The sequence below is a fragment of the Esox lucius genome, chromosome 6 (genome assembly GCF_011004845.1).
Source record: "Esox lucius isolate fEsoLuc1 chromosome 6, fEsoLuc1.pri, whole genome shotgun sequence".
NCBI classification, from domain to species: domain Eukaryota; kingdom Metazoa; phylum Chordata; class Actinopteri; order Esociformes; family Esocidae; genus Esox; species Esox lucius.
The window spans coordinates 4,116,047-4,136,289 of NC_047574.1; the positions used below are offsets into that span (position 1 = coordinate 4,116,047).

Here is a 20,243-nt window from a genome sequence, read left to right on the forward strand (position 1 = left end):
AAAATGTTTTTACTGTCATCTGAGTCCTCAAATTGAGCAGTGAAAATCAATCAAGTTACAGTGGGCTGCAGGGGTTTGCAATGAGTATGACTAAATAAAATAAAAAATCAATTACCGCATTGTCATGAATTTAACATCCAAAGTTAATTTAAAATCACAATCCCCTTTCAAAAGATCATGAATATTGATAGCAATGTGTGATGTAAGACATGCCACTTTAACAGGGTATAAGCATACAAAACCAGACGTTAAAGGAAATATCAAAGGAATTAAGAAATATAACTCAATTCACATAAACAATTGTGAAACAACTTGCAAAGACTGCAGGAAGACTTAGCCTTGGTAATGCAGTCAAAATAAAAAATGTGTCAACCTCGCAAATGCCATCTAATTATGAAATTGAATGTACTCGCTGTGCACCAAACAACAGGTCTGACATTTTTCTTCACTGTATTTGTATGTCTTCGACACTACTGGTCATTGAGGTACAAATACTACATACTTTACAACCTTTAAATATGTGGCATTTTTTAACACGTCTTTTTTTGGGAAGGCCTTTAGACTATGGGTATTATGGGAGCTTGAGCTACGGCACCCACTATGGCACTATGTAGAATGTTAAAAGTTGTAATGTCCCCGGGAGTATCTCAATTTCATTTTCCTTGAGTTGTCGCATTCTCTCTAATTTCTTCAAATATCCATTGGATGGGAAGGTTAGATGTCCCTCCAATCTTACATTGTCACCTAATGGGTTTTAAGAAAAAGACGAGAAGAGGCGACTGGAGGAATCAAAGGAAGTCAATTGAGATCCTCACTGAGAAATTCACTGCATAGGGTGATTGTCTATCAGCATTGTTGGAAGCATTGGCTAGGAAGCACTGATATAGTGGTAAAAAAAAGGAAGGTGAACTATAAACACCTTTGGGCGATCATGTTAAGAGAAAAACTCATCAATATACTATAACATTCTTAAATTATACTCTAACTATTGTTTCAAGCAGGTCTGGTAATAATGTACTTTTCTATTAACATCAGGTCATCACTCCGAAAACTGTTCATTTGGACTGGACACCAATTTCACGAAAAACAGAATTTGAAAATGTTAATATTGACATGTGTTTTCTTGTTAATCACATGCAAATGGAGTAATATAGAGTATGTGATAATAAATAATTTATAATGGTACAAAACTGACACATATCAAACCAGTAACAACCTATATTCAATCAATATATCACTACTATCAGTAAAGCAAATTTTAAAGTACAAGTACTTGACTAGACATCCTTTATTTACCCACTTCAATGGATAAGGCAAACATATGTTGGCCTTTATTTTAATTGCACTACCAAACACTAACCTCTCCTTTCTGTCCCTTCCTGATTTGCAGTCTGTTTCAGGATCACTGTGTTCCTCATCTCTGTCTGCTGCCTGTAAAGCAAAGTTTGAAATAATGTATTTATTGGCATGTTTTTTTGTTAGTTTTTTCACTAAACTAATGTACTGACTCAATATTTTCTTATATTCGTTACTATTGGGGTTTTACCCAAACTGCTCTTACAGTTAAGAAAATATATACTGGCCTGGCTATGTTTTTAGGATTATATATTAGCTAGCCAGTTTACTGGTAATAAAGTTACGGTCGCCACTAACAGTATCTAGCTACGAGCCATTGCTTAGAAGTGACAGTTGGCTGGCTGGCTGGTCAACTACCGCAGCTAGCTAACTAGGTAGACGGAAATATCAGAGTCAGTATTCACCGTTCGACCACTACTTTTCCAATAATGTTTTCTAAAACAGGCGCAGGAGTTAATGGACGTTTAAAAGAAGTTCATTATGTCTAGAATCTGTGACTTCTGCGTCTTGAATTAGCTAGCTAGTTGTCAGCGCTAGTCAGGGCCAGAGATATTTAACGCCTAGTCTCCACTGAGGTGAGGTAGTTTGATTAACTTCAGTTTGGTGCGTGCACGCGGGTGGGTGGGATTTGCTGTTGGACAGAGTGGCGAATGAATGCACTGCTTGCAAGGCAACGCTCGGGTGCGCAGGTTAACCCGACGAGCACACTTTAAATTCCGAACCCCAAATACGCTGGCGTGATTTCAACTGAAATCGGTGTTAACATTATTAGCGTGGAACATGACGTGGAACAACTTAGCGTTGAAAAAAATGGTTTAACGATAGTTAACTAACGAAAAGGTGAGTAAAGAAGTTTTACCCTCTATTACATCATTGCTATGAGGCAAATTTACCAGTGGTTATCGATAAAATAATATTAAGATCATCCATAACTTTTACTGTGTATTGCTATTTTTCCAAAGTCTTTGCGCAATCTCACAGTTGTTGTAATATTAATAGTTTTAATACACCAAAATATCTGATTTATTACATTTATTATTATTAGAAATTGTTTTCTTCCATCCACTCTTTAGCGCCAAAGGATGATTTATTTGCGAGAAGTAGAGAGTCTGATTACGTTGGTCCTCAATTCAAGCCTCCGTCATCCTATTCATGGTGAAGTAGACATATTTGTGACTGGAATGGGAATAATTTTATATTAATAATCCTGATGTTACAGATTGTCCTCTTAACTCATAGAAAGACCTGTAAAGCATCCCTACACTAGTAAATTAAATCAATGTTTCTATCTTGGATTGGATGAATGTTAAGTAGTTTGAGGGGATGACTCAGGATAACGCCACAAAACAATGTAGACACGCCCACGTAAGCTCTCTTCATATCCATCAACGTGTTTTAGGCAATGTGCAAAATACGAATTCCGCTGAACGAAACCAAAATTGCTAGCATGACAGGGATAGCTGAGAAGCAGTACTCTTAAACATTAGGTAAATAAAATAAATAAAAAATGTGTAGGTCTTTATATAGGCTCCTCAAACCCGCCATTTACACTATATTATCTCAGGGTAAGAACTATGTGTGCTGACCCTACCCAATTTTTACTTTAGGGTATTCTGTCCCTATTTGCTGGTGGTTACGCAGAGACTATTTTTCCTGGGGTCCACAATATGACGACACAGGTGAAACCAGACCAGCTCTCTCCAGTGCCAGCTTCACACTTGGTCCCTGGTCCTCTTCTGTCTCCAGGCGTTGTCCTGCTGAGAGCACACATGAGTAGCGCCTTCATGGTAGCGACCCGTCGGCCAGCCGGTCGGCCGGCCGGAAACCGACCAGACCCTGGGAGCACTCAACCCCCCACTGGCCACCCCATCCTACCCCATCCATCCGCCTAGCAGTATGTTGGCAGCATGCACAACAAACGGGGCTGATCTCTGGAAGAGGCGGATGTCTGTCTGTGTGTGTGTGTGTGTGTGTGTGTGTGTGTGTGTGTGTGTGTGTGTGTGTGTGTGTAAATCCATTTATGTGTGTGTGTGTGTGGATGTGCGATCTCTCGGAGGGAGGACACCAGAGAGCATTCTTTCCCCACTAGAGAGCCACCGACCAGCAGGCTTAGATTAGAGAAAATTTGTTCCACAATATTGCTGCCTCCTGCTTTCCAAGGCTGGGGCAGGGCCCCGCACAGAAGGTAGAGGCAGAGATTTGGGCGCAGGCCAAACCTTTTCGGCGGCGTGTCTCTGGGTCCTCGTATCTACGCCACATGTGCTGATCTCGACTCCCCGCTGATCTTCCTGGGCTTCATAGCCTCCCTGCCTGATGGAACAAATGCTTTTAGTTTTCAGAAAATAAACTTATCTCATTTGGGATGACAACATATCCCCTCGGGTTACAATGATGTCTCTGCACCATTCTGGAAACCTGACAGGAAGGGTCAAATGTATATTTCCAGCTAAGAAGAGAAGGGAGATCTTCTGTCGCTAAAATTGGTGATATTATTCTCCAAGTTTTATTTTGAATGAAGTAAACTTTTTTCACAAAATCAGTACTTGAATAAAGCTTCTCTGGAAACTAATGTTTACATGTCAGAGTTGTAAATTGATGAGAGCAGATTAATCACTTTCCAATGTCTTTATTCATTTGCAGTATTGCTCCAACTCTAGCAACATCCTAGGCTTGTATGCATGTTGGCTAATGTTTTATAAGTTAACTGTCACATGATGAGATTGATGACCTCAGTAGATTATCTATCTCCAATACCTGAACCTAAATTGAACCAACAGCAAGTTGGTGTGTGTCTGTGTGTGTGTGTATGTGTGTGATGTTTCCCATTGATTTCACTTGTACATTTTCCCAATCTATATAAATGGCCATATGAAGGTGTGAATAGTCTGCACCCTAAAACTCTAAATATCTATACTGGAAGTGATTCACCTCAGAAAGGATGTTTCTTCCTTGTCTGTTCTCAAGGTCTGTTAGCTAGTGGCGTCTTTGCAAACAGCCAGTCACAAATTGTATTGCTAAATGACATGCTGAAACTATTTTGTGTGTGTGTGTGCTAAATTACATGCTAAAACTATTTTGAGTGTGTGTGTGTGTGTGTGCTAAATGACATGCTAAAACTATTGATCTCAACAGATCAAGGGATCGATCTCCGACATAGAGTAATGCCACAACAGGCGTTAGGCCTGGTGAACTACACCACAATGCTCAGCACTGCTTTTAGAATATGATGAGAAATACATTCGAAACGAAGTGCCTGAATAGATTTTCTGTGTGAATAATTGAGAGCATTTATATTCAAATGTTGCCATGGAAAATAAGGTGTTTTACCATTTTGAAATAAAAAAAATTATACAAAATGAACTCATCCAATTTCATTATTCTGGGGAAACCCATTGATTCCAGGGTGTCATTCTCCCTAAGACAACATTAAGGAAAGGATGGCAACACATGCAACAACTGCACCATTTTAGTAAATTACGGATTTCTTCATTTGAACATCCGGTCGTTACCAGTATTTGCTTACTCTGTGTAGTCAAGGTTTAAAAAGGCTCTCCAATATCATTAATGTGTGCCACCCTTTGAATCATCCCCTTTTAAAAAATGTGGGTATACAATCCACATAGTAAAACAACTGGCCTGTTGCTGCAGGATCATTTTCATGGAGGCTCAAATTAAGATGCAGCACCTTTAAAGGTGGTCCTATCGTGATCACTGGCCAGTGAGACTTTGTCTTTCCTCCTTTTCATTTAAATGACTCTCTAATAGACCTCTTCTGTCCACAGAGGACCCATTAAACACTGATCTGTTTTCATCTCTCACACAAGACCAGACAAGAGAGGGCTCTGCTCCCAAATGGCATCCTACTCCCTATTTAGTGTGCTCTCTGGTCAAAAGCTGTGCGCTTCTCAATATATAATGAAGGAGGGTGCTATTTGGGACACCCAGCAGGGGGAATATCTGGCATCTCCAGCACAACTTCACCTCAAAAGAGCAACGCCAACAGAACAAAAAAAAAAAAATGAATAGAAAAGGACTATAGGGGACTTCATTAGATCGAGCTAAATTAATAGTCTCCGGGGTCCTCCTTTCCTTGGGCGAAAGAATTAGAAGTCCTTAATTGCTTTCTATCACCTAGCCCTGTGGTTTCCTTCCAGCAATCAAGTGGCTTCTTCCATTTAATTTAAGTGTCTCGAGATAAAGAGCGAAGAGCAACAAGACCCTCACGGCTCCCTTATGCCCTGGAGACTGAGGGAGAGAGGAGTGAGACAGGAGACACCCCAACTTCCATCCCAAATGGCACCCTATCCCCAATTTAGAATACTACATTAGGCCTTGCCCATGAGGGTTCTAATCAAAAGTAGTGTGCTGCCATATAGAGAATGGAGTATAATTTTAGATGAAATCATACACACACACACGCACACAGCACTTCAAATTGGTAGGGAAAAAAGCCACAATGCCTGGCATAAATTATAACCAAATCAACAGCATTTGCCTTGGTTTTAACCCTGAGGTGTTTTGGACGGCTCAGGCAGGCAGCACTCAGTCAGATGGCCATGGCGGTGCCCAGAAGCCTCTTTGGGATGGTTGGAATTAAGCTTTTTAGCTGAACTGACCCTCCTGCAGGCAACAGGCCAGGAGCCAATAAAGGTCTCAGTAAAACAAAGATTTTTTGGGGATACATTTTGGAATGATAAAGAAGGGCACAACGTTTTGTTTATGGAACTGTGATGATTAAAATATTCTTATTGATTAGTGGCTTTTTACATGACCTTTTATCGTGTATTGGAATACACAGCCTAGTGTCAGATATGTTTCAAAATAATTCTGCCAGGAAATATATTACTTCAGTAATGACAGACTATATTATCTGTACTCAGTCTTGATGCCAGCGTTAACACAATTACAGTAGTTTAGTTTATTTTGTTGGATATTATTCATTCATTTGCCCCCTTTACAAGGTGGACTAATTTAATGTGATTGTATACTTGGATTAGGAGAAAACTTTATTGTTCACACAATATGGATGTTTGTTGCTTGCTTCACAGTTTACACAGAGCACACAAACAACACTAAAACATCGGAAGCACCTCGTCTTCGAGAAAAAAAAAAAAAAAAACTGTTAAATGTTAACGCACAGTGATTCAGAGATAAGGATGTTTGATGGATAACAAGGCAGGTTAGAGACGTTTTATGATAAATAAACTAGCAGACATCTGTCGATGCGAGATTGTTCACTGATCTTGATCAGCAAAGCCTGTTCTCAAACCTCTCATATCATCAAGATGGAGATGAGTGACGTGTGCATTAAAGGGGAAATCTGCATTTTGAACAACGATAAAGTAGTCGCCCAGCCACTTTTTTTATCAAACAGGTTGACGGATGAGGCTAGAGTTATGTAACCACTCTTGCATTCATTGACAGTTATAGATATGAGGGCTGACCATCCATGAGAATACAATTATGGCTATTCTTTTATTTGTTTACAAACCGTGGTGTAAAACAACTTTATCTTTTATGATCTGATGAGGTATGACTGTTGAAATAAGCTCATGGGGCATTTATAAGTTCTTCAATATTCAAGAATCAGTGGGTATAAATGGAAAACTGGCACACATTACATTTTAAAGTTAAAAGAAAATCCAATCACAGATTGGTCCTTTAAATCACTTTGTGATGAGTTTATAAAGTCCTACAGTTGTTTGTTTTTAGGACAGGATATAAAAATTTCAATTAGGCCTCGACATTTCTACAGTTCCGTGTCACCAAAATGTACACATAACCCGTCATCTTGGTAAGAGTGCAACGTGTAGTTCAACATTCATCTTTTGCAACCGTTTCCATCTCTGTGAATATGTGAATGAACTCACCCGTTGCAGAAATCCCTTGTATGTACCACACCAAGTGCACTGTGATAACTTCTGTAGCGTAATGCTGTTTTCATTGCTGATTCAAGCCTGGACCACAAAAAACTCCAGACTGTCCAAAGAAAGAGGCTGGAAACATTTAATAATACTGAGTGCCCATGGACACCATTTTAAGAAAAATCACTCATTCCTAATTCTTTTGAAGGGTTTGAATGAGAAACACCAAAACAGGCAACACTTTTCAGGTTTCTAGCCAGACACACATCAATTGTCTATAAACTAATATGCATAATAATTCAAGGATCAATGTAATGACAGAAATAATTGTTGTTTAAGTCACTTTTTCCTGGGAAGCAGAAGAGATGTGTATGTTTAAAATAAATTTTGAGTTAAAATAACCGGTACATCCAGTGTTAATTTATTCACAATAGAATTATTTTTGGAAAACTATTTTCAGCGTCACATTTTCACCGGTTGACCTGATCCAATGGCTCAGTTAGAAGGGCTGTGTGGGACTCTTTGTCCCTCTCTGCTCTCCACTGTTCGGCTATTAACTGCCAACTCGGTCTGAGTGATAAATCCAACCCACCTCTCCTTCCAGTTGAAGAGCCATACATATTGCCTGCATCCAAAATGCCACCCTATTCTCTACAAAGTGCATTAAGTCTGACCCAAAGCCCTATGGGTCCTCGTCAAGTGTAGAGGCCAGTTTTGGGCTAGGCTGCCATTGGAGATGCAAGGCTTCTCTTCCACTCACTCTGCATTAGGGCACCCATTAAAGTCTGGTATTTTACAGATCTTGTTTCATTCACATGTAGTGAAAAGTGCATTAAGGGACTGATTACTTATTTTATAATCTGAGTCCCAAATTGCACCCTATACTGTATGCAGTGCATGACTTTTGGCCAGAGTTGTCTCTCTCTGTCTCTCTCTGTCTCTCTAACCCACTCTGTCTGTCTCTTTTTTGTCTCTCTCTTTCTCTGTCTCTCTCACCCTCTCTGTCTGGCCGTGTGTCTGTCTCGCTTTCAGTTAAATAACATTTAAAGGTGCTTTATTGGCCTAGGAATTCTTATTTTGGAAAAGTAATTTAGAGTTAATAAGGTTAGGAGGAATTAGTAAGGGTTAAGGTTAGTAAGGGTTTGGCTTAGTAAAATAAATAGAACATTTTTATGGATACAAAACACAACCACTAAATACAAGGTTACTCCTTGGAGAAGAACAAAGCAATCATATATTTTCATTGATATCCAGTATATAAATATACTTTCGTTCAAAAGTTTGGGGTCACTTAGAAATGTCCTTGTTTTTTAAAGAAAATCTTCATGCCCATTAACAGAACATCAAATAGATCAAAAATACAGTGTAGTCATTACTAATGTTGTAAATTACTACTGTAGCTGGAAACACCTGATTTTAAATGGAATATCTACACAGGCGTTCAGAGGCCCCTTATCAGCAACCATCACTCCTGTGTTTGCTAATCCAAGTTTATTATTTTAAAAGGTTAATTCATCAATAGAAAACCCTTTTGCAATTATGTTAAAAACTGTCATGCTGATTGAAGAAGCAATAAAACTGGCCTTCTTCAGACTACTTGAGTATCTGAAGCATCAACCATTGTGGGTTTGATTACAGTATCCAAATGGGCACAAACAAATAACTTTATTCTGAAACCTGTCAGTCTATTCTTCTTCTGATAAAAGAAGGGTATTCCATGCAAGAAATTGCCAAGATATTGAAGATCTCACACAGCGTTGTGGACTACTCCCTTCCAAGAACAGCACAAACCAGCTCTAACCAGAATACAAAGAGTAATGGGAAGTAGTGCATTTGAGAATAACTTTATTGACAGTTAAACAAGCTAGAATACTAGCCATGTTGTCCCAAAGCAACCTAACATTATTAAAGCAGCTGGCCTCATACCTCTGCTTTACCTGAATGGACCGTGTCCAAGCAACATCAACAATGGAAACAGTCTTACAGATTAGGAGTGTAGAAATGAGAACACATTGCTAGTTGTCAGTTAACTGAAAGTTGTTTTAATGTTTTTTTGTAAGGGAAGAATATAATTTGCCTCCATCAGATAGATTTATTTTACTGGACGTCTGTCCTAGCTTAACAGATGATGTCTAGAACCTAACTAGCAGAGTCTGTTTTTTTTAGGGGAGAACATTGTTTACAGCCACCCGCAAATTTACTTTTTAGTTTGTGTTTTGGGGGTCAGCAGTTCTATACAGTATAATAGCATAGGTACCTGTGACATGTGCATTAGAAGTAACAGTGCAACCGCTACTCGAATACAATGTTCTTATTCAAGTGCTAAGTGGTCAATAAACCTCTTTGACATGTTGAATATATTCATTTAACATTTTGAAACGCATAACCCGAACTACGTTCCATAGCAAATATTCATTTTTTTTGTGTTTTTGTTTGTTTGTTTGGGACTGGGTTGGCAGATCGCATCTCAGCTCATCGCCCTCTACTGTCCCCTAGTAATATTGAATTTTTCCCCCTTATTTTGTTTTTCCTCAATTCATTTTCGCACATTCTAAACAAATTCAGCAACGACAACGCAGTTGTCCAGGCCTTGAGACATGTTCCGATCACTGTACACGTCTGTAAAACCTAAACGAAGGGTCATTTAATGCTTCCAAAACAGAAACATTCAAACCTTAACATTGTACCCCTCCGTTACACTCGAAACAGACGTCCTGAATGGGCCAGCAGCAGGGCCAAGCAGAGCTGTGCATTTAGCCACTTTAGTGTTCCCCCAGTCATTTTCTCATTTGCAATAAAGCCAGTCTGGAATAGCTTGGAACAACAGAAAAGTGCACTTGTTAACATGAGGAGGAGGAGGACGCCGGTCTCAAATGAGCAGTCTGGGTCATTTTCAACCTGCGCGTGTGCACATGCGTTACGTGCGCGTGATTACCATAGCAACAGTCAGGTCCCCAGCTGTCATGTTTGGGTGGAGAGAGGTGCCGTTATGAGCACAGGGACCACTTAGCTCTGTGCCACACTTCAACTGGGGGAGTTAAGATGCTGCAGTGTGTCTGCACACACAGACACACACACACACACCCCAAAATCACAGCAAACACGACACACGGTTCTCTGTGTCGAGGGCCGCACTTAAAATGCAAACGTTCCACCCCTGGGAAGATAAGAACGAACACCGCTGAATTAACCCAGGATGGGATACAGGGAAGTGTGTGAAAGCCTCTTCGGAAGATAATTGCCTATCAATGGGAATATTCTGTGGTTTGGACATCATTGAGTGAAGTGTGAAGAAAACAGCAACACACTTAAGTCCCAAATGGCACCCTATTCCCTGAGCAGTGCTCTACTTTTGACCCGGGTCCTTGTCAAAAACAGCGCACCATCTAGGGAACAAGGTGTGGTGTGGGACACGGGCAAGGACTGAGGTTAATGCACAGGCCGAATCAACGCAATTCCCACTCTGTAATCATGGGACGGTTTATCATCATGAGTCAATGAGAACTTATTCAGGGGACGCCAATTACATTTGGCTTGCTGCTATTGTTGTCTAACCCGGGCAAAGGCAGGTCCCGCAACAAGCATTCTCTGGAGCAGCTCACCCAGTAATACTAGCTGGAGCACAAAGCATTATACAGACAGCAACACAACTGGGAATGTAGCCTGAATGTGGAAATGCGGTTGGAGTGTGGAAGTTAGGTCAGAAAGTGGAAATGTAGTCTGAATGTGGAAATGCAGTCTGAGTGTTGAAGTTAGGTCAGAAAGTGCAAATATAGTCTGAATTCGGAAATGCTATTGCAATATGGTAATGTAGTCTGAATGAGGAAATGTTCTTCTGAATGTGGAAATCAGGTCAGAATGTGGACATTTTGTCTGAATGTGGAAATGCTGTCAGAATATGGAAATGTAGTCTGAATGTGGAAATCCACCCATAATTTGTCTTGTTCCTGAACATTACAAATACTTATGCCACATTACATTTTGTAAACATATCAAAATATTATATTTCACTGATTTGTCTGGAATTTTGTATATAATTCATAAATTCACAAGCACGTATCCGGTATGTGTATCCAGTGATGGAATTACTCAGTCTGATAGACCACTGTGAGAATGGCTCTGCTGAAAGCTTACATTGGTTTATCTGGCCATTTGAAATTCTAACAGCAACATATCCTGTCTGAGAAAGATGGTGTGCATGGCAACCCTCCTGTCTCCCACCCTGAAGCCCACCCACTCCCCCGACCCCCCCCCCCCCCCCCCCCCCCCCCCCCGCCGTAGGGCCAGGTCAGTGTACACTCTGCTTCTGTATGTGTCGAGAAGAGGGAAATTAGCCCCACCTGAATGACAAGGCAAAGGCCCAGGCCAGCCCCACCCCATCGCGCTGTGGGACCGTGATCCGCGCACAAACTGCCTTTTAATAGACTTACACCTCATTTGGCCTCTAAAGCTGGTTGAAGGGTCCCTGAGGACGGTGGGGTGGGGGGGGCGTTGGGGGAGGCCGGCCGCTCAAAGGTTGGCCCCTGCCTGTCTGGCTGACGTTCCCCTCCCTCCCTCCCTCCCTCTCTCCCTCCATCCCTGTAAAGCAGCTGTAGTGCAAGCCGAAGCTTGATTAGAAGACCATTCACGGCCCAGAAGGGGACCGCCACTCTGCTGCTATGTATTACAAAACAAGAGACAGAGAGAAATGTTTTGTCTGACGCGTCACTTCAGCAACGTATGTACTTTATGTTGCATTAATGGACAGAAAAAACTCGGAGAAACTACAGTTCAAAATGTGTATCAGGCAAATTTAATAACATTTATGATTGCATGGTGGAATTCTCATTATTTGTCATAAAATTAAGCCACTATCCACTACCCATACAGCTGATTAATATTTAGTCGTGCTGAGCCTTGTTTATTAAACTTACTCAAGAGACCGTGGGGGGAGGGGCAGGAGAACGGAGGAAAGTGGGGGCAGTAGGAAGGACAGGGAGAAGGAGGACAGAGAGGGAGAAGGGCGAAAAAGGAGAGGATAGACCCAACCAATGTTCCCAAGGGGAGCAGAGATGGAGGAACAAGGCAATAGGCAATGCTTCAGTGAATGCGAGTTAAGACTTTGTGGCATAAATTGATTGGAAGTGAGGGTTGGCAGAATAACATGATGTTCAACCAATCAGAGCAGTGTTTTATAAAGAGATCTGTTTATGGTGCTGCTCTTGGCTGTTTACAGATCCAGGTTCCCATCCTTCTACACGAACACACCAGACTGAACACCAGCGTTACACTACCATACACCGGTCATTGGTTTTTTGAGGCTTGCTCTATTCCAGGGTTTCTCAAACCTCTCCTCAGGGGACTCCCAAGACATTTCAAAAATGTTGTTGCAGTCCTGAACTAGCTCACCCTGATTCACTAATCAAAGTCTTGATGATTACCTGACAAGTCTAATCAGGTGTGCTGGATGTGGAATAGATCATGGAACGGCTGGGGTCCCTGAGGAGAAGCCTGCTCTACACTAAGCAGTGGATATCCACACACAAGGGATTTGAACCGTGTCTTTTAAGGGAGTTCTTGTTTGCTCGTTAAGAACTAACCTCTGAATAAGCCCCCGAATCACAACACATCGGTCCAAACACCCAACAAGGGCAGTGTCGAAAAGACTACTTTCCCAACCGCTTAGGGATAGGAGTTTCAGTCCACGTACATCCATGCGTTGTCCATTCTGACGAGCTCTCCCCGGCTAGGCTTTTAAACTTGGCTAATACATACGATCCCGGAGACCAGGAGATCCGGGTGATCCGGCTATCAAACTGTGACAGTATTTGTCAGAAGTGATGGAGGTCAGCAGGCCGGCATTAACCTTTAACAGCCCATCTGAGCTCCCGGGCATTAGTCCCTGTGCGGAAGAGTGTGAAGCGGGGGGGGGACGGGGGGGACTTCTATAATAGATTATTGACCGTCAGCGTCGTCCTGGAGGCGAGGATCAGTGGCCTTGGTGGTCTGAGCACACCACGCGACCCTGTGACCCGCGGTGCGGATGACCTCTTCATCACAGATGGAGGAGCCCCACCTGCAGGCCACTGACAGGGTCCCAAATGACACCCAATCCCCTACTTATTGGCCACAGGGCTCTGGTGAAAGGTAGTGCACTGAATGGGGAACAAGGAACCCTTAGGGACTCGGGCAGCGAGCGAACGGGGCAGCGTGGACCACACAACACAAACTCTGCAGTTTCCGCATTCCACCTTGAATAATGAGAAGGGGTTAAGACAATGGGAAAGCTTCATATAGTGGAGGAATACCAACAGCAATAAAATATCTGATTTGGGGAAACAAGCAATATCATACACAAACTGTACTACCTCATTAAATTAAACATGAATCACATTAGAAATAATTAGTAAAGCTATATGCGGTAACTATGACAGGAACAAAAGGCCTAATCTTCATCAAGGACGTTTGAATAGAATGTCCAAAAAAAAGGCAGCATATGGGCATTCTGTTGCCCATAGGGTTAATGTTGATGAACAGGCCGTGAAAAAGGGTCCATAAATAGGTACTTTCCCCTGGAACAGAGAGTTTATATGCCATCGACTCATTAAGAATTCTCTGGGAATGTTTCACAAAATGGTGGAACATACAACTCTGACAGTGGGGGGTAAATTAGTGCTCCGAGATGAATTATCAAACAATTAAAAATCCCAGGCTGAGCCAACAGGAACACAGCTATGTTACAGATGATATTGCCAATGGTCTGTCTGTAAGATGCTGTTTTGCTGTTGTTGTTACTGAATAAGTTAATTTGTCCATTGTGTTGTTTTAATGCCGCTGCCTTTTTTGGGGGAGTTTTATTTTGGTGAATGCGGTGCCAGATTGGTGCTGCAGTGAAAGTTGAATTAGTCCGTGTTACCCATATGGTCTGAAAATGTAATCTGTTTTTAACTGATCAAAGTACAGTACTAAACATTGATAACGTCTTTTGAAGTGACTCTGAACAAATTACTTCTACCCATGGTTTCCAAGCGTTGAGATTACTACCTAATGATACACTGTTCATTTTTCTAGGTTTTGTTTTTGTTATTTATTTAATGTCATCTGTTTCCACAAAGCAGAGCTGAAAAAGGAGATAAGGGCATAGAACGAAAAGGCAACAATTGCCATTGAGCAAAGCTTCAATTCCAAGCCAACAAACGTGGACCCGGGAATTGAACCTATTATCCTCCCTTTGCAAGACCCATGTGCTATCAACAGGCTACCCGAAGAGCACCACCTCCAAGACAGTCTGGGCCCACCCGCACACAGAAACACTAGAGTAAATGGGGGATTCTGAGCCCATCAGCACTGAGCGCATTACATTGGCTGGTGGAGGTCTTCAGTGTTTAGATGATGCAGCCTGCTGAGGTCCTTAAAGGCCTGTCAACGTGTGTGTGTGTGTGTAGATGAGACGATGTCCCCTGCGACTCCTTCGGCTTTAAATTGAAACCGAGTTCTGCGAATAAATGCCGGGAATTCAGTAGGAAAGTTACGTTTCATGTAAGCACCCGGGCTGGAACCCGTGCGCGGGGCTGGAACCCGTGCGCGGGGCTGGAACCCGTGCGCGGGGCTGGAACCCGTGCGCGGGGCTGGAACCCGTGCGTGGGGCTGGAACCCGTCGTCCTGCTAGAAGGTTCGTCCCTTTTGACTTCTGGTTGTTGTTCATCTGATTGAGGGGATCCTGACAGCAGCACTGAGGGTGAGGCCATCCAGTCTGCCATTCCTCTATGTACACTGCTGCCCCTTTCATTCCTCTATGTACACTGCTGCCCCTTTCATTCCTCTATGTACACTGCTGCCCCTTTCATTCCTCTATGTACACTGCTGCCCCTTTCATTCCTCTATGTACACTGCTGCCCCTTTCATTCCTCTATGTACACTGCTGCCCCTTTCATTCCTCTATGTACACTGCTGCCCCTTTCATTCCTCTGAGGTACCGCAAGTCATTATTTCAGCAAGAAAAAGACATAAAAAAACACAATGAAACACCTTGCGTCAATAGTTCTTTTTTTTTTTATATGACATAAATAAATACAGACTTTGCGATCAGAAATATTGAATCGTGCCGACATAAGTTATTTTTTAACCCAACAAAGTCTGTCCTAAACGGTGCGCTTACGCAAAGCAAAATGCCCACGAGGCAGAACAACACTGACATCAATCCCAGGGCTGAGAAAATCATACGGTGTGCTGTTCTGCCCCCCATTACCTTTCAGTGGTATCAACAACACACAGCCGCATAGTTTCTGCCCCCTGTTTCATTAGCTTTAAATGGTATCGCCCCTAAAGATTAATTGGAGTTGGGATAAAAGAAGATGGCTCCCAAGGGGTGGCCTGGCTGTTTGTTATGCATGTTGGTCTGGAACCAAGGCGACAGGAGTAAATCCTCTGCATTCTTGTTAAGCTGGGGTGTATTACCTCACACACATACACACACACACACACACACAAACATGTACACACGGAAGCATGCACTCACACACTGTGGTGTCTCACTGCACCCAAACACAAACACGCACTCAGAAACACACACACACACTGAGGTGTCTCACCACACAGACACACACACACACACACACACACACTACACATTACCATATGTGGGCCATTTCCCTGGAATGACAGAGATCCTCTGGATCAACTGGGACCTATTGATCCTGCAGAACTCCATTTCAAGTTAATTGTGCTTGAAATGAGGCGCGAACACTCAACCATACCAACCTGGCCTGCGCTGGGAAGCAAAGGCTTTATTTATTTATTTACCAGGATTCCTGGCTCCTGTCAGATAAATAGAAAATATTCAATTTAAGTCTTGTTTAATTTTACTCAAAAGAAAGACTTCTGCTGAAGTGTGTGTTAAGAGGGGTTGAGACAGATTAAATCAGACGAGCACCATCTTATGCGAGACACAGGGATTTCCTACTGTACACACAAGACACAAACAGACTGCATTTGAGCAATTAAACGCAAGCGCTATACACATTGACCGGGATGATACTTGTAGGGGAGTAATGTCTTATCTTCAAACTTTCGATGGCAGACAAATAAGCAATGGCCATCATCCTAATCCCAAATGGCATCCTCTTCCCTACATAGTGTACTGCTTTTAACCAGTTCTAATACCGACCCTTTAGGGCTTTGGTGAGAAACGCAGTGGACTATATTCAGCGGGAAACCCTTCCACTCCACTCAGGTCCTCTGTTATTGGAGTGCTACCACCAGCGAGGTGGTAGAACCCATCTGGGACCAGGTGCATTCTGGGTTGTGTCTAATATTACACTGAAATCTTTGCGTGGGCCTTGTGCGTCACTTCGGACCAGGGACCAGGAGGGAGACCCATAAGGCGCCGGTCAGCAGCAGGCTACTATGTAGGGAACAGGGTGTCATTTTGGAGTACGCCTGGCCTCCCGGTGACCCCTTGCTATTCCCCTGTTAGACACTAACAAAGCAGGCTTCTGGGTAACCAGGCATGAAGACAGCAGCAGAGACAAAAGCGTAGAGAGAGAGAGAGAGGGAAAGAAAGAAAGAGAGGGAGACCTCATCATAGCAGCCAGACATCACACTACATCGTGCCTTCAGCTAGATCATGTGCCAGATTAGTAATCCAAATAAGCTGCTGGTCCACTCAAACAACCAACCATGTATTCTGTGTGGTTGTTGCTACCTAGCCACGTTTAAACTCAACTCAAAACCTATACCATACACCGAAACCAACTCTAACCCTACACCTAACCCTAACCTAGCCATGTTCAAACCTAACTCTAACCCTAAACCTTACACTGCACCAACTCTAACCCTAACTTAGCCAAGTTTAAACCTAACTCTAACCCTAAACCTTACCCAGACACTAAACCTAACTCTAACCCTAAACCTTACCCAGACACTAACCCTAACTCAAACCTGATATTCTATATCCATTCAGATATTAAATTTGTTGTCTCTTAATCTAAACCTTACCCAGACATTAACCTTAACTCTAATCCTAAACCTTACCGTACTTATAGCATTATGCCTACTGTACCCCAAGGCTAAAATTCCCATTTTTTCTTTGTTTTCATGTTTTTATACTGGGTTTGCAGTTTGGCCATAATGTGGTGGAATATCTGAGAAAGTGGAATGTGCTGTTTAGACCATGTTTATAAAGTTACCTTATAGACCATGTTTAGACCATGTTTATAAAGTTACCTTATAAAGTGATCTCTTACTTCACGCTTCTGGATTTGTCTTCTTAGTTCTTTTCAGTGGAATTCAAGATTACACAGTATCTTTCCCTCATTTTATGTCAAATAGGCCTTTGTTGTTTGCAACCAAAAAACACTAGTTTTGTCTGAACTGACCATATAATGTGGTGTCAGTCAAAGTTCCAATTTATGTTTCGCAAACTCCTACTGCTGATATTTATTGTCTGGGCGAGATTAAAGGCCTTCTTAGAAAAATATCCAAATAGCTTTTTGGCATGGAGGTGGTGTCTAATTGTATTTTTGCCAACATGGTGACTGCAACTCTCCAACTGTGATCTGGAGCTGTGTAGGCGAAATACACTTGGCCCCCCTTCAGGCAGGTATGTCACATCTGTAGCTGACTTCAACTTCTTCATTATTGTCCTAACAGAGGTTAAAATTAAGAGACCACTGCAATTTTAACCCTTCTGTTCCTCACTCAAAACTTTCCTTTTCAACTTTTTTGGAAAGGAAATTAAAAGGTAGAGTGATCTCTTAATTTTTTCCGGTGCTATATATTTATATTTCATAAAGACGTATTTTCTGTAGATCTACATATGAAATACTTTTATTGTATTTGGGTTCATAAAATGTCTAGTGGCATGATTCATTGTGATCATTTTTGAGAAAGAACATTTCTTAATTCATATTTTTTTCTATTGAACCCTTTACCTCAAATGTTAGCTGTTGTTCATTTTTGTTGCAGATTTTGCTCTTCGTTACCAAGGGGTCCAAAAACACACACACACACCAAAGACATACCAACACACACACATACACACACACACACACACACCAAAGACATACCAACACACACACACACACACACACACCAAAGACATACCAACACACACACACACACACACCAAAGACATACCAACACACACACACCCCTGCCTCTACTCTCTCTTTTCCCTGCATGGGCCCCATTTACACCATAATAACCTCTCCCATGTAGGGCCAGTCAGTTTGTTTATAAGCCTATTCTACTCCAATAATAGATATAAATACGTGAAAGTGTGTAATGGATCGCATTAAAGAGGCAGCCATATTGAGGCAGGATTTAATTTGCATGCCAGATTAGCTTGCTTTCGGTGGGGGCAAGTAGCCTTGGGGCACCCCATTCATTAATAGGATCTAGTCCTCTTGAAATCCATTAAGTCAATTGGACCCGTGCATAATCTGATTTCAAATCCACCATGAAAATGTTTAACTGGTGGTAGGGGTGTAGGGACAGAAGACCTTCGCTCTCTGCTTGGGGTTGGATAAGAGCACAGCTCATTGGTTGAAAAGAGCAGCGTTGAATCTTTGGAGCAAGCAGAGGAGATATTTCAGTCGGGTCGGATGACAAAACATAAAGGCTCCTGTTCTGGAAAACCAGGAAGGTTTTCGATATGGTGTTAGTATGATTTGTCACGTTGGTTTCTGGCCATTATCTCAGACATTAAATACTGGTGCCGTCCCCTCTTGATGTTTAGGGTGCTTATGTTTACAAAGATGTTGGAGGGGCCTCATTGCCATAATCCCAGCCTGCTTTGTTTTATAATATTTTGTTTACTCTGTATGTTTTTTTCCTCGTGCACATTGAATTGATTTATTGATCTCATAATATATGTCGATAACGGGTTCGATATACAGCACAAATTACTGAAATGGTTATCAAAAAATAAATAATACATTTCATACATTATGAAATGTATTATTTGTAGTCATTAAGTGTTTATTTTTACTTTTTATTGCAATGCAGGAAGTCATTGGGGGAGGCTTCAGAAATATTCAGTGCATTATTAATTGCAACAAACATGTCTCTGTCACTAACAAACAGTGTATCACTCAAAAGGCACGCTGGGAAATATGCAAATATGTCTTTACACCCCACACTGTTAAAACAACACCCCCAGCCAGTGTTTAGAACCTAAAGGCATTGTGCTGAATAAATGTGTTCTGGTGTATACAATCCAAACACTAACACATTTTCATAGAAATTCTAAATGCCTCGACGTTTTAAGAAGTATTACTGAACAGACATTAGTTATGGTTTCAGATCCTAAACACAGTGTTTGCAATAATGCGATCAACGTTAAAATATGCATGGTACTGTGATCAAATATAATACAAGTAGTAATGTAACCCAATAATCCACAGGAAACAAAACAAGATACAAGTCGAGCGCACGTTGTGCACACACAAGCCAGACTGAGGTGTCTGAAAAAGTGAAAGCAATCTGCGTTAACAAACGAATAGAGCGCCAGTTCAAATGACCCAAATACTTGCTTTATTCCCAAATGACACCCGATTCCACATAAGGTGCACAAATTTTAATCAGGGCCCAGCCTGAAATAAGTGCATGGTTTTTTTTTTGGGGGGGGGGGGGGTGGGGGGGGGGGTGCCATTTGGATGTGGGCCTTGTTGCTGAGCAGGCTTGTAGCTGACCAGGGTGGAGGACTGGGGAACACACTGCTTGACCCTGGAGGCATTCTGCTCTGTACTCGCTCTCCCAAATGGCACATGTTTCCTGAGTGTGTGCACTGCTGCCCGTTTGGCATCTGGTTTACCCGTAGTGCACTGGGTAGGGCATATGGAGCCATTTGTGCCCTCTTTCCCAACACGAGGCCTGACATGGTCAGGGTCACGGCTGAGTGACCCAGCTGGACCCACATTTACACACTGTACACAGTCCCTCACAGCTGGGCTGACTGGACGCAGGCTACCAGAGAGACTGGTCCACCCAGGACTCCAACGCATAAACAGACGGGTGAATCAAAACCTTGCACACACACACACA

The 20,243-nt window shown here is 42.1% G+C and overlaps 1 long non-coding RNA gene across 1 annotated transcript; it reads right to left on the bottom strand.

Annotated features, from left to right (window-relative positions):
- Positions 1–640: 640 nt before the first annotated feature.
- LOC105009802 lies at positions 641–1,908 on the bottom strand. Its single transcript, XR_827856.3, has 3 exons — positions 1,761–1,908; positions 1,361–1,431; positions 641–744 (listed from the first exon to the last, which is right to left on the bottom strand). It is a non-coding gene; the product is annotated as an uncharacterized LOC105009802 (long non-coding RNA).
- Positions 1,909–20,243: the final 18,335 nt, after the last annotated feature.